Source organism: Micromys minutus, assembly GCF_963924665.1.
Source record: "Micromys minutus genome assembly, chromosome: 21".
NCBI lineage: Eukaryota > Metazoa > Chordata > Mammalia > Rodentia > Muridae > Micromys > Micromys minutus.
In genome coordinates, this window is record NC_137956.1 from 18,958,709 (window position 1) to 18,985,048 (window position 26,340).

The 26,340-nt window shown below is 41.3% G+C and overlaps 1 pseudogene across 1 annotated transcript; it reads right to left on the minus strand.

Moving 5' to 3' along the window:
- Positions 1–1,420: 1,420 nt before the first annotated feature.
- LOC308434204 (nicotinate-nucleotide pyrophosphorylase [carboxylating]-like) lies at positions 1,421–2,347 on the minus strand (annotated as a pseudogene). The gene has a single exon. The product of its transcript is annotated as a nicotinate-nucleotide pyrophosphorylase [carboxylating]-like (transcript).
- Positions 2,348–26,340: the final 23,993 nt, after the last annotated feature.

A 26,340-nucleotide genomic window follows, 5' to 3' on the forward strand; every position in this document is an offset into this window, starting at 1 on the left:
TGTTGTATAAATACATTCCTGCAGAACACAAAAGGTTAGCAAGGAACACTTGGAGGAAAATACAAGAGGGAGTAATATTCTCTAATAGTCAGGGTGATAGATAGAATTCGTGGATGCCTTTTTTTGGCTGTAAGGGTTTCCCCCATGTATCTTTTCTCAACAGTACAGCAGTAGAAGAATATTTGAAGGCTTACTGAGATAAATGCATTCATCATCTCTTTTAATCCTCAAAGGATCACATTTTATAGGTAGAGAAGTTTAGAAGAATAATTTTTTCTCTGCTGACTAAAATGCTGTATCCCGCGTGATTTAAAACCTGTTCCTTTCGATTGGTAGTGACCGGGTGACCGAGTGACTCGCCTGTGGCTGACAGAATCCACGGGAGCGACTCCTGAAGCCCGCTCAGGAAAGGTCATGCAGTTCCCACCATGTTCGTTTGTGGCGCTTTTTCTAGTAGAAACCAATGGGTGCGTGATACATCGCATCTACTTAAACCGTTATTCCCCGGAAGCCACGTAGAGGCTCGCTGGGCGAGAGTTCAGCATCAGTGACCAGTCATGGAGTGAGGGAATTACAAGTCTAACACTGTGGAGCCTTCCGGGGCTGTAGTCAGTGTCTGGTCACAATGGTGTGAGTGACTTTTTTCTTCTGTTTTTGATATTTTTTTTTTTTTGTAAAATGTTATTCTTTCATGAAAAACACTCGTGCATGCACGCGTGTATACACACACACACACACACATATGCACAATGTTCTTTACTCAAAGTTCTCATTTCTCCCTAGCACCAAATTCTTCTTTCCCAATCCATGTCTTACTTTCATTTCTATTATCTCTCTCTCTCTCTCTCTCTCTCTCTCTCTCTCTCTCTCTCTCTCTGTGTGTGTGTGTGTGTGTGTGTGTGTAGCCCACAGTATTTAAGCATGAGTCAGGGATTATTTACCTAAGTAAAGGCAATGTACCAGCAGCTACACAACTGAGGAATATGACTTCCCCTCTTCCGGCCATTATTAGGTGCCTATAGCTCCTCAGGGAGGTTGGGACCTTATAAGCCCCTCCCCTGTCCATCATGAAATGTAGATAGGATCAGTCTTGTTCAGGTAGACTCTGCTGCCATGCAGGTTAAGAATGTCAGAGTTTTATGGCACTTTTTTTCACATCTTCCAAACCTCTTTTTTTTTTTTTTAAGTTGTCATCAAGAGCCAGTAAGGTTGAACAGTTAGAGGACCTATTTAACAGATGAGAAAACTGAGGCAAGAAACACCAAAGACTTCTGGCAAGTCACAGAAGCTGGAGCTGGCAGAGCTAGCAGGAAACCTAGGTTAAAGCCAAGCATTCCTGTTGACCTCCGAACCTACAAGTGTGTGATCCCATGGGCCCAACAAGCCGCAGCCATCTATTCTGGTGGCATCTTCTTTGATGTTAGGACTGGCAGGCATGAGGTACTGGAGTATTTCTTTCAGCAAAACAGTTTGAGGGAAAATCCAGACCTGGAGCTGGCTGAGTCAGCATCCCCAATGAGATGACGTCAATGTGCGTCCCACAGAACTGGTGGAGTTTGTCCAGTGTGACGCACCCTCCCCCAGTCACCCTGGGGAATCTGGCTTTAAGTGCAGCTACTGTGGGATGCAGCTCCTCAGGCCTGAAGCTGTCCAGCAACAGCCCCAGCGTCTGCTCCTGCAAGGCCTTCTTTAGGCTGCTACATTCCACCTCTACCTTCAGGGATATATGGGCTGCCTGCAGGGTCTTCAGCGCAGCCTTTGTCATGCTGCCAGCTGCCACCATGTGGTTGTCATTCACCACCACCAACCCTTCCTGGTCGTAGTGGTGGCATGCTACCCCGCTTACTAGGAGCCCAGACTTCACTACCAGTCGGAACCCTGCCATGGTCTTCCTGGTGCCAGCCACACGTCCAGTACAGCCAGTGCTCCTGGTCACCTCCACAGCTGTCACTGCTGTGCTGGCAATCCCACTGCAGCGGGCCAGGGTGTTAGAGTCACCTGTTGCCCCAGCAGAAGGCAGTGAGCAGGTCCCCTGACTTCTGCTTCCTTGACTACAGGTACCTCCCTTCTGGATGCACTAGGACACTAGGCAGTTGAGTTAAGTGTAGACGGCATCAAAGAAAGGTCACTTTGCCAGAAGCCTGTAGGACGTGGGTTGGGGTGTGCTGACTCGTAAGGTAATCAAGAATTCAAAATTGAGGCCTGGGAAGTCCTCTTTCAGCCAGCTGTTGGCCAGGGCTGTCTGGGTTGTAGGGGCAGTATAGGAGCTGCAGGCGTCAGGGTTCATGGTGACTTGGAACGGCCAGCAGTCAGTGTGTCCACCACTGTTCAGATTGAATGTTCCCATCCTCCAAAACTTAACACACTTCCTGCTCTCTCTTCTGTGATCTTTCCTGCGCCTGGTTGTGGGGGAGGGAGCTTCAGAGCCCTATTAAGGGACAAGTAATTAACGGTCACTTATTCTTAGCACATTGATCAGCTATTGGGTCTATGCAACAACTAGTGCCTAAGGGCAACAGACGTTTCTCTGACCAGGGCAAAGAGCAGCACTAATCTATGTATATACATATAAATACCAGGCAAATCTGACATCATTCCAATTAACAAAACAGTAGTAGGAAGTTGGCCCCGAGGGCCTATGGCTTCCGAAGCCATGGCCTTTGACTAGGTTTACAGTTCCAGGTATTCATTCTTTCTGCGTAGTGGGCCTCAAATCTGATCAGAAAGTGACTGTTTGTCACTGTTGCACAGCAGGCAAGTCTGGCCCGTTAGGTTGCTGTGATGGGTGAGTTCTCTCCCTCCCCAGTTTCCGAAACACTTTGCCATGCTATGAAAGCTAGCATTAAAGGAAGCTTCTGGTCCAGTTCCAGCTCGATTTCTCACAAGTGCATGAAGGATTTCAGTGAGTGCTGCCTGGCTCCTGTGTCACACCACCAAGTGTTACAGGCACACATTGTGTAGTAACAACAACCCAACCAGAATAGCTAGCAAGAGAACCTGGCTCTGTTGGACTCCAAAACTCACCTAAACGTATGCATTTTATGCCTCCTTAAACATTTGATTCTGTGACTTCACACAAAATCTAGTATGAGAATCATCTGAGTACATGATTATACATCAAGATGCTAACTTTGGCATGTCCATGGTGCTTTGAGTTTTACAAATGATTTTCTGGATCCCACTATCTTGACTCTTACCAAATCGAAGAATTAACATCTTACAAATATAATAATAACAACAACAACAATACGTTTTTATTCACTAATTCAATATATATTGATCACCATTATATGTTAAACAGGTAATAACTCCCATTAAGACACAAATATAGTACATGGAAGCTTAAGCACATTGCTACTGATAGAAGGAGAGAAGTGGGCTGGAGAGATGGTTCAGTGGTTAGAGCACTGACTGCTCTTCCAGAGGTCTTGAGTTCAAATTCCAGCAACTACATGGTGGCTCACAACCATCTGTAATGGGATCTGATGCCCCCTTCTGGTGTGTCTGAAGACAGCAACAGTGTACTCACACATACAGGAAATAAATCTTTTTAAAAAGGGGGGGGGAAGAAAATGAGGAAATACACACAATACATTAGATACAATATAAGAAGAGTTCTTCACTAGGAAAAAAAGTGCAGAGAAGTCTTCTGGGGAGAATTAAAAGCTTGGTCTTCTAGGCAATTAGAGGAAAAAAGGAAGGAGAACAGAAAAGAACAACTCCCCCCCCCCCACTCTGGCTAATTTGTCAATAGCTCTAACATCAAGTTCTTAATATAAGTCACCTGCTCACCACTAGTCCGAGGGAGGAGGCTGGAGAGAAGAGAAGACTCTAGAGGAGGAGAACAAAGTGGCCCTCTTGGTAGGCATGTCAGTAGATGATTTGTCAGGACAGATTCCAAGATTGTTTTTGATCCATCAGACCTATTTCAGATAAAAATAGTTCATCTCCACTTTTCCCCTACGAGGATGGCTCTTACCTTAAGGTGTTTTTATTTTCAGAGTGAAGCAGTGGTTCTGTACGTTCATGGTTTCCTTGCTAAAAAGAAGGAAAAAGCTTTAGGGAAGAGGTCATCATGCCAGTAGTATTGATCTACAGAATAAGCTTTTTTTTTTTTTTTTTTGCCCAAGCAGTGTGACCCTTTAGAAAGGGCCATTTTAAATAACACATTGTGTTTCTTGGACTAGCCAACAGGAGGACTGCACTTTCCCTCAGTAGTAACTAATTAAAAATGAGCACGTGATTCAAGATCAACCAAGCTCTCTTTTAAGGATTGGTGTGATGTGGGGTGGTGATGGTACACTTTAATCCCAGCACTGGGGAGGCAGAGGCAGGTGGATACTTCTGAGTTCAAGGCCAACCTGGTCTATAGAGTGAATTCCAGAACAGCCAACGATACACACTACACAGAGAGACCTTTAACCAGCAAAAGAACAAACACAAAAAAATAAAAAAATTATTGATGTGAAGGTTATTTTGTTGAAGTACCAAACTACAGAAACTATAATAATAATTGTAAGATGTCAGGAATTATCATCTTCATCATGGACACAGCCAGCCTATATAAATAAAACATCAAACGAGATTGGTTCTCTTCCGGAAGCTACCAACTTTTATAGTAAATAAGCCAAAAAATATTCTTTCCTGCCTGACTTACTCTAGTTTGAGTTTTTGTTACTATTTAACATTCCTGCCTAGTTAAACCCTTGGTCATGTGTGAGAGCCTAATGGTGGGAACCCATTTCAGAATCTATGTGATCTACCATATCTCTGCCCTCACTCTGACACCCCCTCATACTTTCTCAGGCAAAGGTAGTTGTTAGGAGCAAAGGCTTTGGCGTCAGACAGGACTGACTTGTACTAGTAACTCTGCCAAGTACAGGCTGTGTCATTCTAAGCTGTGCTGTTCTCCAAACACATCTCTGTAAAATGGAGTCACTGTAGTTTACATCTTTCGATTTTTAAAAGATGATTCATGTAGGGCATTTAGCTCAGTCCTTAATTTTTTTTTTTTAGGATCCAGATAAACATGGTTCATAAATCTTTGAATATTTCTTCTACAGGTGTTCCTGGACACCAAGAATGTGAAGCAAAGACTTGAAAAGCAGGTATATTCAAGGATGTCATAATATATACATACACACATATGTACATACATGTGTACAAACATATCCTACCTATATATAAATCCTAACAAATTGCATGACTTTCTCTATTAAGAAGTTAGTGTGTGTATGGATATGTATGTGTTATTTGTGTATGCATGTGTAGTGTATATATGTATAGATTTGTACACATATATGTGTATTTTGGGTTTTCACTCTTATGTGTATGAAGAAGGGGGACAGAATCTCACACATATATACATATATGTTATATGTTATACTGATTTATTATTTATTCTATGGAAGGTGGACACATGTCATGGTGATTATGGAGAGAACAGCAGACAAATTCTAAGAGTCAATTCTCTCCTACCATAAAGACTGAACTTGGGACATCATTTTGTTAGCCAGCAGCAAGAGCCTTTCACTACTGAGCTGTCTTGTAGGACAAATAAAAAATACTCCTTTATTTTATTCTAAATTTGATCATTAGGATAGATAGATGTGATAAAAGGAAAAGAGTCTGCAGTAATCTAAATTTAATTATAAGGACCACAGACCTGCGTGACACAAAACAGTAAAGGTGGTGGTATCGCTTATGTGTGCCTCTGTTTGGAGTTCAATGTTTGAGACTGAATAACCAACCTATCAGGGGCCTTGTCCCTAGACAAAACTGGTTCCTCCTGGGAGAGAGTAGTTTTGTTTTGTTTTTTTTTTTTCACTTGTTATTTTCCTCTCTTTCCTTCCAAAATCTTTATAAAATCATTTTATAGTGTTATTCGATATGTAAACTGCATCACAACCCAAAATGAAGTTACAGTTTTAAACAATGAAGTGAGGGTTTATACTGAAACCTTGTCTTAAGCTTCACCATGACCTATCACCAAGACCACCTCAAACAATCCAGAAAGATCTATCTATCCATCCATCCTACCAAAATTGCATGACTTTATTAAGAAGTTAGTGTGTGTATACATGTATGTGTTTCTGTGGGGGTTCACTCACCTGTGTGCATGAAGATGGGGTACAGAATCAACACCCAATATTCTCCACTGCCATTTTCACTTTTTCAGAACGAAGGTCTTACTGAACCTAGCCCAGCAGTTTGGGCAGGCTGATGGCTGTGAGCCCTTGAGCTCTGTCTGTCTCCCTCTCCCAGATGCTGGGGTTAGTCGGAGCCACCATCTCTGACTTTTTATGTGGACACTGAGAATCTGCACTCAGGTCATAAAAGGGGTGTGCTCACTGGGTTATCTCCCCATTCCAAGAAGTGAGGTATTAGTGGAGATTTCTGTTTGGATAGTAAAACACTATGTGTAAATAATTATTTTGTGCCTGGTCACAGTCTAAAAACTTACACAGAACTACTTATTATTTATTAGACTGTGTAAATGCCAACACTTTTTGTAGATGCTGTTGCAAAAAGTGCAGACGTGTTGCTTGATCATTGAAGCTGTCATGAGTTAAGAGACTAAGTGACGAGAGACGTTGCCTCTCTCGATCTTGTATGTATGTTTGTGTAGAAAGGACAGTGATGTGCATGAAGTTTCCAAGGTCATCTCTATAAAAACATAAGCTCATACAGTCATGGTGACAGAAAAATGTGTGTGTGCGTTTTTCAGAGACTGATCTAGCTCAAGCATTCCAGAAGAGTAGATGCACACAAAGCAAAAGCAAAACACCAACCATAGCAGGAAAGTATTTGAATCCGCCAATGGGTTTATGTCTGCGCTTCCAAAGATCTTCAGAAACCTTACATTTATCTCATGTTCTTCAGATTTTTTTCCTCTGCCTCTCTAGGAATACTGTTTTCTCATTCATGAGACATAACCTCAACTTCTTTTCACAGAAAACCCAAGCTAGAAAAACAGCCTATCTGGCGATGCAGTGGCTACAAGAGATGTTTGCATGAGTGGTCCTCATTGCCATAGAGACCACAGAGAGTGGAGTCTGTAGGTGATGAAGGACATTCTCCGGGAGCTTTTTTCTTCCTGACCTGTTTCCAGTCACTTACTGCTTTCTAGTTTGGTATGAGAGGGTGGAGTTCTGGTCAGCTTTAACACATCCTACAGTCTCTGAGAAGGGAGACTCATGGGCATATCTATATGCATTTATCTTGATTGCTGATGGTTGGGGGAGGGCCCAGCCTACTGTGGGCAGCACCATTTCCAGGTAGGGGGTCAAACTAGTTAAGCATGAATCTGTGAGTGAGCCAGTAAACAGTGTTTCTCAATGGTTTCCATTGTATTTCCTTGGCTATGAGTTTCTTGGTCAGAGGACATGTGGTATGGAATGGCAAGCAGGCGTGCCTGCCGGTCCCTTTGTAAGGTCCTGCCCTGCCTTCCCCTCAGTGATGGACTGTGACCAGCCAACCGAAATGAGTTCTTTCCTCTCCTTAGTTGCTTTTGTTCAGAGGATTTTTATCACAAAGAAGAAACAAGAATTATTCTACTATTCCACTCTATCTCCTGCTCCTCTTCAAAGACTTATTTTCAGACTCTCAATTGTTTTCAAGCCTCAGAGGAAAGAGGTATCACTAAGAAATTCACTGCCTACCTTCCCCCCCCTCACAGAGACACAGACACACACATTCTTTTTTTAAATTGAAAAAACATAATGTGTAATTATAGGGTACGTTGTGATAACCTGGTGTGTATGCACTAGCTACAATGATCAAACCAAGTCAATTAACACAGCCACACCCGTCATCTGTTCATCTGTTACTTGTCATTTCTTTGTGAGATGAACCAGAGTTTATTGTTTAGCTATTGTAACTGCAATCACACTGCTATGCAATAAAACATCATAGCTTACCCCCTCATTTCTCACCAAAGCTTTGTGCCATTTGATCAACATCTCTCCTTTCCCTATCCCCCTCCCCTCCAGACTCTGGGAGAAAGCTTTTTATTTTATTCCATCTATAGGTGAGTTCATGCAGTGTTTGTTTGTCTACACCTGACTCATTCCTGTTAGCACAATGTTCTCTGAGTTAATCCATATTGTCACAAATGGCAAAATTCCCTGTTTTTCAAAGCATGAATATAATCCACAGTTCGTACCTCATTTTCAAAAGTCAACGTGTTTGCTGATGCACATTCAGGAGGTCTCCTTTTTCTGGCTATCATAAATAGAGCTGCAATGCAACACGAGACATCTTCTCTTTGATATACTGATCTCAGAAACTTTAAATACACACCCAGAAGTAGAATTGTTGGGGGACATGGACATGTTCTATTTTAAATATTATGTGTTGGTGTGAGGGGAGAAGCTCACTACCATTTTTTTTTTAATGGCTGAATTAATTTTCAATAACATCATCTGTGTATAAGACTTTCCTGTTTCCCACTTCTTGCCAACACTTAACCTTTCATTGTGTATGCATGTGGGGGGCGTGGAGAGAGTCAGAAACAGAGAGACGGCGAGAGAGATGAAGCATATGTTCATGTGTGGGTATGAGGGTACATACTCATTTTTATGTGGCGGCCAGATTCCAGGTATCCAGCTGTGTTGCTTTCTGTTTAATTCTCTTCAGAAAGAGTTTCTCACTGATCTTGGAGCTAGGCCAGCAGCCAGCTAGTTTCCACAATACTCTTGTCTATACTTTTCATGGTTCTGGGTGACAGACACGCGTAGCTATGGCATTTCACATGGGTGCTTGGGATTTGAACTCAGGTCCTCAGGCTTTCACAGAAAAAGGTTTTGAACCCCATTCATCTCTCCAGTCTTTTCACTTTGATGGTAGTCAATCTACTAAGTGTGAGGTGGTTTCTCAGTCCAGTCTTAAATGTCCATTTCTCTCATGACGGGAGAGACTGAATATTCTTCAAGATATCCTTTGATCACATGCACGCTGTCTTTTTAGAGATGTCCTTGCCTACACACATTCCAGATCTTTATTCCAGCGTTTGACGTAGTAGGATGAGTAGTTTCGGAACCACAGCGTCACCCTACTTCTTATCAAGAATGACATTCTCAGGTTGGAGAGTGTCTTAATTAGGGTTTTATTGCTATGAAGAGACACCATGACCAAGGCAACTCTTATAAAGGACAACACTTAATTGGAGATGGATAGTTTACAGTTTCGGAGGTTTAGTGCATTATCATCATAGTGGGAAGAAACATGGCAATGTCCAGGAAGGCACAGTTCTGGGGATGGAGTTGAGAGTTCTATATCTTGATCTGTAGGTAGCAGAAGGAGACTGGGTACTACACTGGGTATAGCTTGATCACAGGAGACTTCAAAATCCACCCCTACAGTGACACACTTACTCTAACAAGGCCACACCTTTTAAAAGTGTCACTCTTTATGGGCTAAGTAATTAAGCACACAAGTCTATGGGAATCATAACTATTCAGTCAGAACATTCCACTCTCTGGTCCCCATAGGCTTGTAGCTATAACATTGCAAAATGAATTTAGTCCAGCTTCAAAAGTCCCCACATTCTATTACAGTATCAACAATGTTTAAATTGAAGTTCAAGGGCAATCTCCTAATTGTAATTCCCTATAATATGAAAATGAAAAACAGATCACATACTTCCAACGTACAATGTCATAGGTTATACATCATTGTTCCAAAAATGCAGGTAAAGGGGCATAATGAAGAAATACTGGACTACTAAGACTGAAAGCAGCTAGGCAAACTCCAATCTCTGCATCTCCATGTCTGATATCAAAATGTTCTTTAGACCTCCACCTCCTTTCAGTTTTGTTAACAATAACACGTCTCTTTCTCTTGGGCTGGTTCCACTTTCCATTGGCAACTTTTCCTGGCAGGCATCCCACTGCTCTGGAATCGCTAACATTTTGGGGTCTCCAAGATAAAATAGGATCACCGTCATAACACACAATGGCCTTTCTAGGAGTCCATGCAAAGATATTCCTACCATACACCTAGCTTCAGCGACTTCTTTGTCATCAAAGACAGAGCCATGTGGCCAAAGCTGCCAAGTTTTGCTGTTGCTGGGCTGGAAGATGGTGTGTATTGATGTCTATATGCAGGTGAGGGCAGGCCCAAGATAAAGCAAGACCTGTGATTGGGCAGTGAGAAAAGAAAGGTGGGGGCAGAGCTTTTGGAAGGTAGGAGAGAGAGAAGAGGGAGAAGAAACCAAGATGAGGAAAAGAAGATGGAGAAGGAGAAGGATGGTCCACTCCTGTGTGGCTTAGCCACAAGTAGCTATGAATATCTTATAAGGGATGAATAATTACAGAATAATTTGTCTATACAGCTGGGAAGTTCATATCAGTATCAATTGGCTCTGAGTTTATTGTGTGGATGTTTTATGGAGTGAGAATTTACTGATATAAATCTGATTGATAAATTACAGGCTTCTAGAGTTTTGATTTTGTCGGGTTACTGGGAATTGTGACAATAACCACAGAGGATGGATGTTGTGAATGTGAGCCCTCAGCAGAGAGCTGCTGCATGGGGCTAGCCATGGAGGTAGAGAGACTTCTGGGGACAGAGAGTAACAGGCGGTAGCGTGGCATGGTACCTGACACCATTGGCCTTTGTTTAGTATTTACTATGACAAGATGCCCCCTTGTTCAATTATTCTTTTCCACTTTTCTGTTTTCCATGGTTTCCTTCACTGCCTAAGATTGTTCTGAAACTTGCTCTGTAGACCAAGATAGATTTGGACTCAGGGACCTACATACCTCTGTCTTGTGAGTGTTGGGACTAAAGGCATATAATGTACCATCATGTCTGGACCTAGTATTTTTCTCTAATAATTCATTTTCACAAGATAAAAGCTAGAGTCATACACATAAAAGACCCTGAGGTCACCACTCCCTAAATTCTATTCAATATTTTTAATCTGTTTATCACTCTGAACACAGGACTTAGCTCCATTTCACTTTCTGGCACCCTTTTAATTCTTGAACCATACATTTCCCCCCTTTGATCAGCTTGCTCCATTTCATCAAAACACTCTTCATAAAAGTTAACATTAGTTACCACATGACAGAGTCTATACTCGGCTACTTTGAGATTTCCTTTACCCAATGCAATTAATTTGAAAACTCTTCACTTTAGCCTCAGGCAAACTTTTCCAACAAAGGGCAAAAAGCAGCTAAATATTTTTTTGTTTTTTTGCCAAAATATCACAAGAATGGTCTCTAGGCTACACACTAACATGCTTCTCTTCTGAAACCTCTTGAGCCAGCCCCCCACAATTCAAATCACCCCTCAGCACCATCATCTTTCATGTCCTACTAGAATGGTTCATTAAGCCCCACTTTAAGTGTTCAATTACATTTCAAATCCATATTACTAAGGCCTATATTCCTTCAGACAAAAACATGATCAGACCTCTCACAGCAATATCCCAGTGTCTAGTACAAACTAATCTTAGGGTTTTATTTCTGTGAAGAGACATCAAAACCAAGGTAACTCTTTTAAAGGAAAACATTTAACTGGCTCAGACTTACAGTTTCCGAAGTTTATTGCATTATCATCATGGGGGAAAGCATGGCAGTGTCCAGGCAAACAGTTTCTGGAGGGAAGCTGGAAAAGGATCTGAGAGTTCTAAATTTTAATCCACAGGCAGCAGGAGACTGCGTTCCACACATTTATAGCTTGAGCATAGGAGACCTCAAAGCCCACCCCTACAATGACACACTTCCTTCAAATTTCATACTTTTTCCAACAAGGCCACACCTCCTAAAAGTGATACTCTATGGGCTAAGCATTCAAACACGAGTCTCTGGGGGCCACACCTATTCAAACCACTACAAACAAAGTCCTACTTCCAGCCTTTTAAATATGTATCCTATATGTTTGTGTTATAAAGAATTATGATGACTTCAAGTTGAAAAATGTTCTCTGATACTGGAAGCAAAGTAATTTTTCAAAGATCTGCATAAAGATTTAGATTTCTGATATATGCCATGTTAAATGAATATTAAATTTGAGAAACATAGAAACATATTGTGGAGAGTTAAGACCGAAAGGAAAGGTCATCCTAATCTAATGCTTTCAGTTCACAGATGAAGAAATACAGCCTCTGAGAAGTGCCCCCAAGGTTATATAAAGGTTTGGTGGAGAAAGGACTAGAAATAAGGACTTAAGTCTTGATTAGACAAGTTTTTATGAGTGTGTGTGTGTTTATCTTTTGTAGGGCTCTGGCGTTTCTAATTGCTTTTCAAAATGTTGCTCCAATCTATTTAAATGCAACAAAGGGCAAAAAACAAAAATGTAGAACACAGAGCTGGAGAAAGGCAAGTTCTTTTACTACAGAGTTTAAGACCATTGGCTCTCATCTTCCTAATGCTGTGACTCTTTAATACAGTAGTTCCTCATGTGTGGTGAGCCCCAGCCAAAAAATCATTTTCATTGCTACTTCATAATGGAAATTTTGCTACTGCTGTGAGTTTTAATGTAAATATCTGATATGCAACTCCTGTGAAAGGGTCACTTGACCTCCCCACCCCCAGGGGTCGTGACCCACAGAATACCTTTAAATACCTGTAATTTGACCTTAATAGAGGTCTTTTTGATAATCTGCATAAAACCGTTCCTTTCTGCCCAGCAAGGTTTTATTGAATCTTATTGTGGCATCATGAATAACAAGGGTTGTGTACCATGAATGGCAACACCAAATTCACTGTCTTTAGGCACATATGGTAAGTACTCACAGTAGAAGCATGACCTCTGGCTGCTTCCTCTGCCCAACTCCTCTGCATTTTTATAAGATTAGGAAGTAACTGTTTCAAAGTTAAACCGCTGGCAGTTTTGTGGGAAATTTATAGATTTTTAAACGTGGTCATTTATTTTTATGTGGAAAAATTACAAACAAGAGTAACACATAGAATTATTACACAAATTATGCTGGCCTGGTTTCTTAGAATAACCACTACTCCAGATGTTCTTGTTCTGCAAGAAAAATATTCATTGGAAAATAAATTGCACACTTAGAATGTGAAGTCTGGTATTTTCTTTAAAATGAAATAGAACCATTAGAATAGGAGACATATTTATTTATTTATTAAATATTTTTCTTACTCTTTTCTTTTGCAGAAGTCATGACACAAAATTCTATAGACACAGATGTCAACTTCTTTCATATGACTAAACTTTGCTTTCAAAAAGTTCTGTGCAGAGGTTTGAATATGCTTGTCCCAGGGAGTATCACTATTAGGAGGTGTGACCTTGTTGGAGAAAGTGTTACGGTAGGCATGCATGCTTTAAGATCCTCATCCTAGTTGCCTAGAAGTCAGTCTTCTCCTAGCAGCCTTCAGATGAAGATGTAGAACTCTCAGTTCCTCTTGTACCACGCCTGTGTGGATGTTGCCATGCTCCTACCTTAATGATAATGGACTGAATTTCTAAACCTGTAAGACTTCCCCAATTAGCTATTGTCCTTATAAATGTTGTGTTGTATTTTTGCTTGTAAGCCTAGCCTTTAATAGCTGAGCCATCTCTCCAGTGGTTAAGAGCACTAACTGCTCTTCCAGAGGTCCTGAGTTCAATTCCCAGCAACTACATGGTTGCTCATAACCATCTGTAGTGGGATCTTTTGATGCATTCTTCTGGTGTTTGTCTGAAAAAGCTATGGTGTACTCAAATAAAAATAAATAAATAATACTTTAAAAAATTAGAAAAAAATTTAAAAAAAAGAGTTGCCTTAGTCATGGCATCTCTTCACAGCAATTCAAATCCTAACTGAGACAGTCTGGGAAAGTTAAAATTAATTATAATAACTATATCTTAATATGACTTACTAATAAAGATTTACTTTTATTGATGTGAAAAAAGAAAATTTCCATAAAGAATTGGACACATTCGAGTTTGAAAAGCATAGGTATAGAAATCAGGTAACAGAGGCCTTTTGTTGACTGCTCTGAACAAGTTTTAACTTCTATTTGCTGATGTGTGAAATTGGAATTATACCCCAATCTGAAACACTGCCAGCAAAGCTTCTGTGAGCTTATAATTCTATTTAGTAACTGATATGCCTATTTGTGGTGAAAAACAGTATTTAAAGTACTTGCTCAAGCTACCTTTTAGTATTAACTATTTTTGGTTAGAGAGCAACACCACCTTTTGCAGATATAGTACTCCCTAGGGCATTTCAGGAGTGTTAATCAGTTCAAATTCCCAGGTCTCAGTTAATAGGTACCATCTTGTTACAACATCCAAATCTTCATTTCAGGAAGAAATTATGGCTCGTGGTAGGAGGAAAGAGCTGTTGCAGGAAAAGGGATATGACCAGAGTTGAAAGGAGGCAGATTAGTTTTATTTAAACGTAAGATTATATCCACCAGGCTTACCCACTACAAGGTATGTGCTTGTTACCTTTAATCCACTGTATGAGAACAATCAGCGGCCCTGCCCTAAGCACCGAGCAGGCTCTACTGAGTGTGGAGTTGGGAAGAATACAGTTTTAGGGAGCATACAAGCTGCTTCCAGTCTCCAAGGAGCTTGAGGAAGCAAAGCTATTCACATTCTAAAATAATGGCTCTTACTCTCTTGCACATGTTGGAATCAAAATGGATCTTTTAAAGATTCAGGCTGTGCTCTTAAATACTTTATTATATCTGACATCAGAATTTTTAAAAATCCTCCATATTTCTAATGTGCCACCACAGTTGGGAACAATTGATTGAACTTTATGTCTTATTCTGGGAAAAGAAACTTTTCTCTTGAAAATAAGTAATTAGATTACTATCCACATGTACAACTGTGAATAGTCAAGTCAACCTAACAAATATTTATTGAGCATTTTATATGTAGGCATGTGATCTCATTAGCTGATAAACAGCGTATTAAATTTATTTTTATGTGCATGTGTATGTATATGCATAGACACTTATGTGCATGTGTATGTATATGTATAGGCACTTATGTGCATGTGTATGTATATGTATAGGCACTTATGTGCATGTGTATGCATATGTATAGACACTTATGTGCATATGTATGTGTATGTATAGGCACTTATGTGCATGTGTATGTATATGTATAGGCACTTATGTGCATGTGTATGTATATGTATAGGCACTTATGTGCATGTGTATGTATATGTATAGGTACTTATGTGCATGTGTATGTATATGTATAGGCACTTATGTGCATGTGTATGTATAGGCACTTATGTGTATGTATATGTATAGACACTTATGTGCATGTGTATGTATATGTATAGGCACTTATGTGCATGTGTATGTATATGTATAGGCACTTATGTGCATGTGTATGTATATGTATAGGCACTTATGTGCTATGGCACATATATAGAGATCAGAAGAAAGTTGATGGAAATCAGTTCTCTTCTTCGGTTATTTAGGTACTAGGAATAAAACACAGATCATCATCTGTGGTAACTGGTGTCTGATACCAAGCAAACCCTCCATTAATACGAGCTACTGTAACTATAAATATATGAATAATTACTATCATTATATGTAATAATATCATTACATGTTACTAATTACTCATTGCAGTGGGTACTTATTTCAATTTAGAAACCTGGATTTTCACAGATGAAAAACCTGCTTGTACTATTTTCTTTAGCATTTCTTTCTTTTGGCGTTTGATACTATTTATGATTAAATAAATTTTCTTAGTATTACATTTTGTGAAAAAATTTTGTCAAATGTGCTCAAAAAATGTTCGCTAAATAAATAAATGAAACCAGAAATGGCTTTTCCTTGTGAGGAAGACAGACCAAGGTTCCTTAGAATCTCACCTGTGTAAGAACACTTCAGTAATTAAAATATAAGAAAGATAAACGAAGTAAAATGTACTTTATGAACTGTAGGTTCTATGTATTAAGTAAATCTCTTCATATCAAGAGCTTTTGGTTGCGGTCAGACATAGAAGGCCTTGGAAATGAGTTCGATCAGGGTGCATGATGTGAAATCCCCCAAAAGCAATAAAAATATTATGTTGAAAAAATAACTTTTATTTGAAAATGAAAAAGGAATTCTTAGGGCCTTGGCTTTGACAAATTTCAAATACTTAAGAAAATAATTATTAGTATTTTATACATTGACTTTTCATTACCAATTCTATTTGGATAGCATATTAGCAATGAGTCATAAAACAAAGAACATTAAAAGACAGCTTGGTATTTTTCTGACCAGCAGCATGCTTCCTAATTTTACAGGTATTTTTTTTTCCATTGCCAACTTCATTCTAAACTTAGTATTTGATGATTATTTTTTTTAAACCCCCAAGAGTATCAGATTGACCATCTTCCAACATAATCTAAATGATGCGGGGCAAAAAAGTAAAATTCTGTTTCAGAAAAGTCTTTGTATCAGAATGATTGGAGAGAAGCAGGAATGTGGACAGAATTCCCATGGGACAGCTTGGCCTTGGGGCTATCCCAGCATTCTTAGCTGTCCACACCTTAGGATGAGGGCAGCTGTAAGACAGGTTCCCATAGAGAAACTGGTAATTACAAAGGCAAAACTAAGTGTCCTCTCCTTACCTAGAGCTCTTTCTCTAATCTTCAATGCTTACTAAAATTTCTTTACACATATTAGAGAAGCAGACCTCACTCAAGAGCATAATGCTTACTGAGCCTGAATCCCCAGGGCCTAGGCATCTGTGGCTGAAAAGATGGTTGATCCTCAAGACTGGCAGGTTTAGAAAATGCAGTGTGTGAGCCACAGCTGCAGGCTTGCTGCCTATTCCTGACCCTGGCCTCCACTTGGCCCGATCGATGTTAGTCCTGCAGGAAAATCCCAACTCCGTATTGTCTCCTGTCTGTGCTTAGTTTCAGGTGCTGAGCTGCACTACCTAAGCCCAGCCTCATCCTCATTCTGGTCTCTTTATGCTCAGCCTTTTGGTATCGAATTCAACTGAGTAAATTTCCCCATTCATCTTGTCAGAACCGCTCAGAAGAAAAAAAAGAGATTTGAAAATCTTCTCCCAATATTTGATAGAACTGCATACTAAATAGATTTAACCAAAGAATAGCTGTACAAAAAAAAAAAAAAAAAAAAAAAAAACATCTTGAGAAATAAATTCACACACAGAATTCAAATAGCACAAGGAAAAGCAGTAACTGAAAGAAAAAACAAACTGATTCTTCAGTGTGGTCTCAGACAGCTGTGCAGTTTCCTGGCAGCCACCCACACTCGGATAATCCTTCAGTAGATGCACTTTAATGGGCTTCTACATACTTGTGATTTGCTTGTATGTATTTTTTCATTTTGTACATAAACGTGTTACATTGTCTGCCCTGTGGGTTTGTATCTTCATTTACTTTATCTTAGCAAACCGTATAGGTTGAATTGTATCTCCTTAAAAGGCAGAATACAGCCCTGACTCCCAGGACTTCAGAAAGTGAGATCACGTGGAAATCTATCCGCTATAGATTATTATTTAATAAGTTAACATTAATTTATACTAAACAATGGGTCTTTCCTGATTGACGTTAGTGGTGTCCGTGTAAGGAGTGGATACAGAGAAAGATGACACCTTGGGACAGTTGATGAGACAGAGTCACGCAAACTCCGAGGCTTGCTGACAAAAACCAAACGCAAGGAAGAAACAAGAAAAAATTCTCTGCTCCAGGTTTTGGTGGGAGTATAGCCCTGCCAACATCTTGATTTTTGACTGTTCGCCTTTTAAAACTGATGGTGAATTCATGTTCTTCTCAGACACACGGTTTTGGATCCATTGTTTCCAGAGTCTTGGGACATGTATGCCCAGATCTGCCCACAGCAGCAGCAGGAGCTTCTTCAAACCTCTGCAGGGCATTCTTTTCCAAAGCTGGGACACAAACGACTTACTCGGTCTTCCCTGGAGGACATTTGTTATGAGCTTGTGGATTATGAAAGGTATCCTGATTCCTGGTAGAAATAGGTCAAAGCCTAGGGGACCCTAAGGGACAGTAGGAGCTTCCTAATCTCCCAGATCAAGCCCCTCTCATATAGCCACAGTCCTTCACAGCCCCCTGTAGAGGTTTGAGGCAGATCTTTCACGCAGGGCAACACCCAAAGCCCCTCCTCCACAGGTGAGGACTTGACCACAGGTCATATAGGCTCAAAACAGACCAGTCACATAACCGCATGACCACGCCCCCAAGTATGTAGATGAGGTATTCCGAAGCTCTCGGGCTAAACCAATAGGAAGTACTTTTCAGGCTAAACCAATAGGAAGACCCTGACCCATCCCAAAACTGTATATAAAAATCCTATCCAGAAGGATTAAAGGGGCGCAGGAATTACTCCATCATCTGAGAACTTCTGTTATAAGAGCTGTAACACCACAGCTTGGGGAAGAGATCTGCTGTCCCGAAATCGGCTCCAGAAGCTCCCCTGCACCCCTCGCAAGCTAGCCTGTCTCCTGCTGGCTCAGCCCGAACCAGAACCACGGAGATGGAGCAGCACCAGCAGTGGAGGCAGCAGAAGCAGTCCCCCTTTCTGAGTTCTATCCCCTTCCCCTGCAGAACCCCCTCCCTGCCTGAGTTCTATCCCCTTCGCCTGAACCCACGAACCTAGCCGGACCAGCATACAGGCCCACAATTTGTTTTCAATCCTTTGTCACTAAAATAACGTAGAAATTAATAACACTCACGTGTCATGTTCACATGTGTGAGATAGTTAGGTTTGGAGAGCACTTAAGTTGAAGATGCTTTTCACGCAAAGAAAGTAAGAAATTACTGTGACTTGGATAACCCTAGTATCCACAAACACAGGGTGTCATGAAATTCTGCTCAAGCCAATTGTGCTGACAACACGGATGGTGTCCCGACTCTTCTCCCTCCCTCATCCTAACTGTCCATCTGCTACATAACCTCTGAGTCTCTTTTCTCTGAAGCTCTCCTGCCCTGAAATTCTTACTGCCATGCAGGGATTGCACGAAGCAAAGGAAAACAAAAACCTTGCCATGTTGATGAAGGCAATTGTGCTAGCCACAGACAAGGGCTGGAACTTGCTACTGCCTTTGCCTTAACGCAAGGTATGACAGTCAGGGCCTCTGTCCACATCTTACTCCTCACACACAATGATGCTGGATCACGCGCGTGCTTCCCTTGTATGATTTCATTGGTAACTGCAATTTTCTCTTTTGTCTTGTCACACAGTGAGAATAGTGAGACCAGCACTTGACAAACACGTATCTGTTTAGTGCTCTTGTATGCGAAATCTCTCACCAATGAAACCCCTTTATTTCCTGAAGGAAACCTCAGGATTTACCTTTCTAGAATACAAAGTATACCCAATTTCATCTTCTTTCTTTCTTTCTCATTTCGAAAACATTTGATGGGGAGGTATAGTTTAGCTCATGGTGTCAAAGGAGATCCGTACATGATACATGTAGTTGTCAAAGATAATTCATGACAGGGGCCACCCAAAGGTAGGAGCCAATATCATCTTCTTTCTCAGGGTCATAAAGACTATCTCATGATGCAGAGTTTAGGTTTGGGACTTTGGTCACATTATTATTACTCTTAGTACCCTCAGCTTTGGAGCCTGTCAAGGATTGTCAATGCTAGTGTAGGCTGCTGCTTATAAAACTGGGTAGGTGTTCAGAGGAGTTCTGAGATTTTGCACATTTCTCCTAGAACATTCCAAGGTACTTAAGCTCCTTAGTTTCAGAGTTCATGCTTTAGTGGATTCTCCCCCTCAAATGAAAATACCCTGAAGGGATATGACAAGAACCCTTTACCAGTCATTAGCCAAACAGTGAGAACCGGCCTATAGGATCCTTGCCTGGTGATAGTAGTTGACCGAGAAGAAAGGGAGAATTCAACAGAGAAGTTTGCACTGAGGTATGACGGCTCTCTGCCTCCACATGGGCCACATTTCCCTCAGCTGCTTCTTCCTTTCCAAAATCCAAGGTCCAGAGTTGCTCCGAGAAAGCAAGCTGTAGCATACAAGACACCAGAGAACCGGATGAACAGCCTTCACCTGCTTGAAAAATTGAGCTGTGGTTGAAATCACAAGAAGGTAGCTTTAAATTCTCCTAAGCTTTCATTGTTAGGCTGGGTTCAGAGTAAGCACTGAAGAGGAAAATGTCTTCTACTCCCTGGCTTCCCATTTCTGACATGTATGTGCCAGCTTAGCTCCCCCACCCCCATTTTAGAAAAGGCTTTAAAAATGTTATACTCACAGGGTAATCTGACCTCACTGTTGGCTGAGACTAGAGACTGAACTATCTGACTTGTAGTCTCTTCCCGAGTTTCTCTCTGTCTCTTAATCTGTCTGTCTCTCCTTAACCTGAGTAGGTTCCTGCTCACTTTCAAGAATTCTCATTCATTTCAGAAGGAGGAAAGAACTGTGAATTGAAGGTACCCCACGGAGGAAACACTCACTTTCCAACAAATTGTAGGCGGTTTCGTAAATTAGATTCACCTAGAGATGTTTCAACCCACATATTACTTTCTGTTATTGATTTATTGAACTTGTCATATTATCTCTCTGTGAAATTTATCCTTTATGAGAAAATATTCTCTAAATAAAGAAGTTTCCACTTCATATAATAGTATTAGTTTTATTCAATTACTGGATCCTTTGCTTCTGCCTAAAAACATATGGAAGTCTTTCTCTGTTCTGGGGGGGGGGTTGGGAAAGTAGAAAGAAATTCTCTTTGAATGCTGTTTCCTACAAAACAAATGTGTTGTGTCTTTCCTGCTATTTTTAAAAAGTGTGTTTCTGTGTGTGTGTGTGTGTGTGTGTGTGTGTGTGTGTAAGCCAGAGGTTGACCTCAGGTGTCATGCCTCAGGACTCCTCAGGAGCCATATTGGGGTCCTGCATATGTGTTGTTTTGCATGTTCCTCTGTTTTCTTGCTTCCCTTTAGACAGAATATCACTATGTAGCTTTGTCTGGCCTGGAACTTGAAATGTGGACCAGGCTGGCCTTAAACTCACAGAGATTTATCTGCTTTTGCCTTATATGTTGTCCTAGTCAGGGTTTCTATTCCTCCATAAGCATCATGACCAAGAAGCAAGTTGGGGAGGAAAGGGTTTGTTCAGCTTACACTTCCATATCACTGTTCATCACCAAAGGAAGTCAGGACTGGAACCCAAGCAGGTCAGGAAGCAGGAGCTGATGCAGAGGCCATGGAGGGATGTTACTTACTGGCTTGCTCAGCTTGCTTTCTTATAGAATCTAGGACTACCAGCCCTGGGACTGCACCACCCACAATGGGTTGGGCCCTCCCACCCTTTATCACTAATTGAGAAAATGCCTTACAGCTGGGTCTCATGGAGGCATTTCCTTTCTCTGTGATAACTCCAGCTTGTATCAAGTTGACACACAGAACCAGCCAGTACATATGTGGTGAGATTAAAGGCATATGCCACCATACTGGGCACATTCCCAGTTTTCTGAGATGCAGTCTTTCACTGGGACATGGGGCTTATGGAGTAGGAGCAGATAAACTTAATTGATCCTTCCAGCATCAGATTGTAGGCCTTTGCCACTTCACCTGGCTTTTATGTAAATACAGTGGATTGAGCTCAGATTCTTATATTTTACTGAGTCATCTTCCCAAGAGAGGTTTATCTTTCCCAACCTACCATTTTATCCTCTATTTCCTGTAACAAGTTTCCTTCTCATGACAACATATTTGTTGAGTGAATAATTTTTCAGGGTACTCTGAATCTTCCATGTATTACTTCTTTATTTATTGAAAGTAGAGTCTTTTCTCATATAATACAGTCCTCCTCCTCCACTCCCCCCAGTTTCCCCCACCACCCCTCTCTCCCAGGCCCACTCCCCCTCCATTTTCCTTCAGAAGAACAGGCATACAAGAGACAACAACCAAACATGGATAAACAGAATACACTAAGACAAAGCAAAAGCCCTCGTTTTGAGGCTGGACATGGCAACCTAATAGAAGGAAAAGACTCCCAAGAACAGGTTAAAGTCCAACTGTTAGGAGTCCCTCAAAAATGCCAAGCTAACAGTCATAACATATACTCAGAGGATGTGGCATAAGTCCTTGCAGGCCCCACACTTGCTGCTTCGGTATCTGTGAGCTCATATGAACCCTACTTAGTTGATTCAGTGGCGCATAGTCTCCTCCTCTCTTCTATCCCCTCTGACTCCTGTTTTCTTTCCTCCTCCTCTTCTGATCTCCAAGGGGAGGGCTCTGATAGAGACCTCTAATTTAGATTCTGCATAATGTGGGCTCTCAGCATTTGTCACCAGAGGAAGCCTCTCTGATGATGACTGAACAAGGCGCCAATCTACGAGTATAGCAGAATATCATCAGAAATCATTTCATTGACTTTGGGGGAGGCAGTCCTATTTGGTTCTACCCTAGGTCTCTGGACTATTCAGTGACTGACTGTCCAGTCAGTGGAGGACATGGGCTCCATCTTAAGACATGACCTCAAATTAAACCAGACATTGGTTCGCCACTCTTACAAGTTCTATACCACCACTGACCCAGCATGGTTTGCAGGACAGAGAGATTGTAGGCCAAGGACTCTGTGGTCCAGGTTTCTCTTTCTGTAGCCTGCAGCGTACCAAAGGCTCTAGAATGTAGGCTCATACAGGAACCATCTCTGCCTCTTTACATTCATTGAGCTGTGTGGATGTTGTCCTTGGCCATAGGGCCCACTGTCAGTTTGCAGAGAGTGACCCTCTCTGTCTTAGCATCAGCCTGGGTTGTTTAGGGATCTCCATGGGACCTTCTCCACCAACAACTCAACTAAATGCCACCCGGTTCCACCACTGGAAGCCATGCTTGGCTACAAAAGTTGGTCAGTTCAATGCTTCTTACCAATACTCCATATAGTCTAATGAGGCAGGTTGAATTAGGAGCCCTATGTAGAAAGATGGCACTAAACGCTGGGGTATAGAGAGTATCGGTGTGTGTAGCATGCAATTATTAAAAACAATCCACACTGTTGCCGGCTTGGCACAGGCGGCCTCAGTCTGTTCCCAGCCCGGTACATAGCCCAAGATGGCAAGTTTCTCCTAGCTAACGTCTCTCCCAGAACCACCAGCTCTGCCTCTGCAGAGCTCCTAGATCGCTCTCTCAGTCCCGTGGCCAGCTGCTGCCAAACCGCTCCACACTCCCAATTTCCATAGTTAGCTGGTCTGCTGTGGTCACCTTTCCCCTGGAGCCCACTTGAGTTGCCACGAATGTAAAACACCAGACAGTCTTAGTTTAGAATCAACAGATAACACAACCACTGAGTTTCTAGCATCTGAAACTCATCGACTATTCGATGTTAGAAATCGTCCCACGGTGGTGGATTCCCCAGTCTAACAGCCTCTGGTCTACATTTTGCTTCCTTTTGCTCCTGCCTTGCCGACCAAAGGACTGTGCCCTCTTCCTGCATTCCCTCTTCCTCTCTCGGATCCAGAAGTCCCGCCTCCTCCTTGCCCAGAGATTGGCTTCTTGTCTTTATCATCCCACCAATTAATTAGGGGAAAATTCTGCTACAACTATATTTGGCCAGGAGTTAGATAAAGTACTTGGCAAGTCAGGAAAGGCTTCATTTTTACCCTATAGATGTATAGGATATATATGTTGTGTGTGTGTGTGTGTGTGTGTGTGTGTGTGTGTGTGTGTGTGTAATATAGGTTACTCTCACCCATACTGCATACTCTCTCTGCCAACTTCCCACAATCAGTTGTTACATTACCATAATATACGAGGTTTGTTTGTCTTTATTTTATTTAACCTCCCAGCATCAGTTGCCAATGTGAAGCATGTGCTTCTTCTCCCAGCCTTCATTTCCATGGTAACACTGTACTTCTTCCACACTTTAAATATTCATTCTGGCCTTACTCACTTGTCCTTTTAAATTCTGTCAAAAGTCATGATGTCATTTGGGATTTTTTTTTCTTCTAAACACCTTTTCTGTGGGACTTCAGTGACTTGCATGTCCTTCAAGTCAAGCTCAGTAATCACAGTATCCCTTTGTCTTGAGCCTGAGGTTCTTCTTCACATGCAAACACCATAAACTAGACAGTTCCAAATTTGCACAATGTGCTTTAATTCAAAGACGATTCTTCTACCTGTGTTTAATTTCTCATTAAAAACCATTTTCTATAAAATGAAAGGACGAAAGACGGCAGCTATTTTTTCCTGTTTCCTTTTCTTTCATTTCTGTATGAATGTAGAAATTTACTGTAGACAATGTATACCAGTGTCTTAGTCAGGGTTTCTATTCCTGCACAAAACATCATGACCAAGAAGCAAGTTGGAGAGCAAAGGGTTTATTCAGCTTACACTTCCACATTGCTGTTCATCACCAAAGGAAGTCAGGATTGGAATTCAAGCAGGTCAGGAAGCAGGAGCTGATGCAGAGGCAATGGAAGGATGTTGCTTACTGGCTTGCATCCCCTGGTTTGTTCAGCTTGCTTTCTTATAGAACCCAGGTCTACCAGCCCAGGGATGGTACCACCCACAATGGGCTGGGCCCTCCCACATTTCTAGTTGAGAAAGCGCCTTATAGCTGGATCTCATGGAGGCATTTCCTCAACTGAGGCTCCTTTCTCTGAGATAATTCCAGCTTGTGTCAAGTTGACACAAAACCAGCCAGTACAACTAGTTTCTGATTTTATAAATATATTCAATTCACGTCTAATTTTTTTGCATTGTTTTATCCTAGTTCTGAGTTCCATCTCTTCTCTTTGAGGGTTAATATTATATATTGTATTTTGGGGTCCTCTCCATGACACCTGGGCCAAATTATGTGTGCAAAAATGGATCAGCAGAGAAAGAGTAAGAAAAATGTGGTAACATACACAACGACCATAATTTATCCATAAAAGAATAAAAATCTTGTTTTGCAGCACAGTGGTTGAACCTGGAGGATCTTGTTTTAAGTGGAATAAGTCCAATATTCAGAGTGGTAACATATCTTTTTTTTTTCCTAATTGGAAGCCAGAAATGGTTGTTGTGATTGTCAATGAGCAGAGGTTAGGAAGAATGAGAAAGAGGGTGCTGGTTCATGGAAGTCGGATTTGGTTAGTGCACACTGTGTTAGTTGCACCTGCACACTAATTCATTAGCCTGCACACATGGTTGCTAAATAACAACTAAAATATATTAAGTTATCAAAAGAAAAAATCATGAGACATGTATTAAACTAGCAAACCAATTCCTCAGTCTTTGTTTAGAGCAGTTATGAATATTTAGAGACTCTGACATGGAGGAGTGAACTGGCTTCCATGCAGCTATACAGCTAATAAATGATAGATCAAGAATCACATCTCAGAGCCGTTCCTCTAAGTAACTAGGTTTATGAATTTAGAGATGTGTATCTGAGACTAAACTCACATTATCAGCTCTATCCAACCTGTCATCTACACCTACACAGTTTTAGACCCCAAACCAGGCAGATAAAACTGAAGGGAAATTGTAGGTTAAAGTGTACTTCACTGGGCAGTAACTTGAGAAATGAACAGCGGGGCTCTAGTAGCTCAGAGCTAAATCAGACCTCAAATCAGGGTCTACAACCACGGTGAGTGTCAGCCCTGTCATTCTCGAGGGGAAAAGGGTGAAGGGCAAGCCAGGTGACCTGGAGGGGACAGACAGGTGAGTGGATGGTCTGAATCTATGACTGAAGGCCAAATGATAGGTACACGAGGAACTCATTGAAGTTAGGGAATATAAAGAGATTTAAAACTATAAAGAAGTAGAATGTTGACATGTATCATGAGAGCAGACAGAATCAGAGAAATTACAGCAGAGACAAACTGTTCCAAGTCACTGTCAACTCAACCAAACATCTTCCACTCATGGTCAAGTGGAAAGTCTTTTGAAACGGGTGTCAAAAACCTCTTGTGTTATAAGTTGGTTCTAACATCAGTCAGAAGTGTGACCCCAGAAAAGTACTTTGAACTGTCTGGAGTTTAGTTTTCTCCTGTTTAAAATTAGAGATTTCAAACGATACAGTCATCAATTTAAGAAGCCATCTCTCTTTCCACAGTATCTTAAAGATGTGTGTGTGTGTGTGTGTGTGTGTGTGTGTGTGCACATGGATACACATCATACGTCTGTGTATCACATGTGTTTTCAGACATGCTTGTCCATGTGGGTGCATGTGGAAGCCAGAAGCTGATGCTGGGATCTCATTTTTAGAGCACTTCTCCATCTCACTTTTTTGAGAAAGGGTTTTGTACTGAACCTGGAGCTCATTTTGGTTCAAGTGGCTGACCAGCAAGCCCATGAGATAAGCAGTCTCCTCCCTCAGCACGAGGGCTCTGAATGGGTACTGCCACACAGGGGTCAAAACTCAGGTCCTAGGTTTATTTGGCAGACACATTATTCATTGAAGTATCTTCAGACTGTCTGAAAGATCTTTTAAA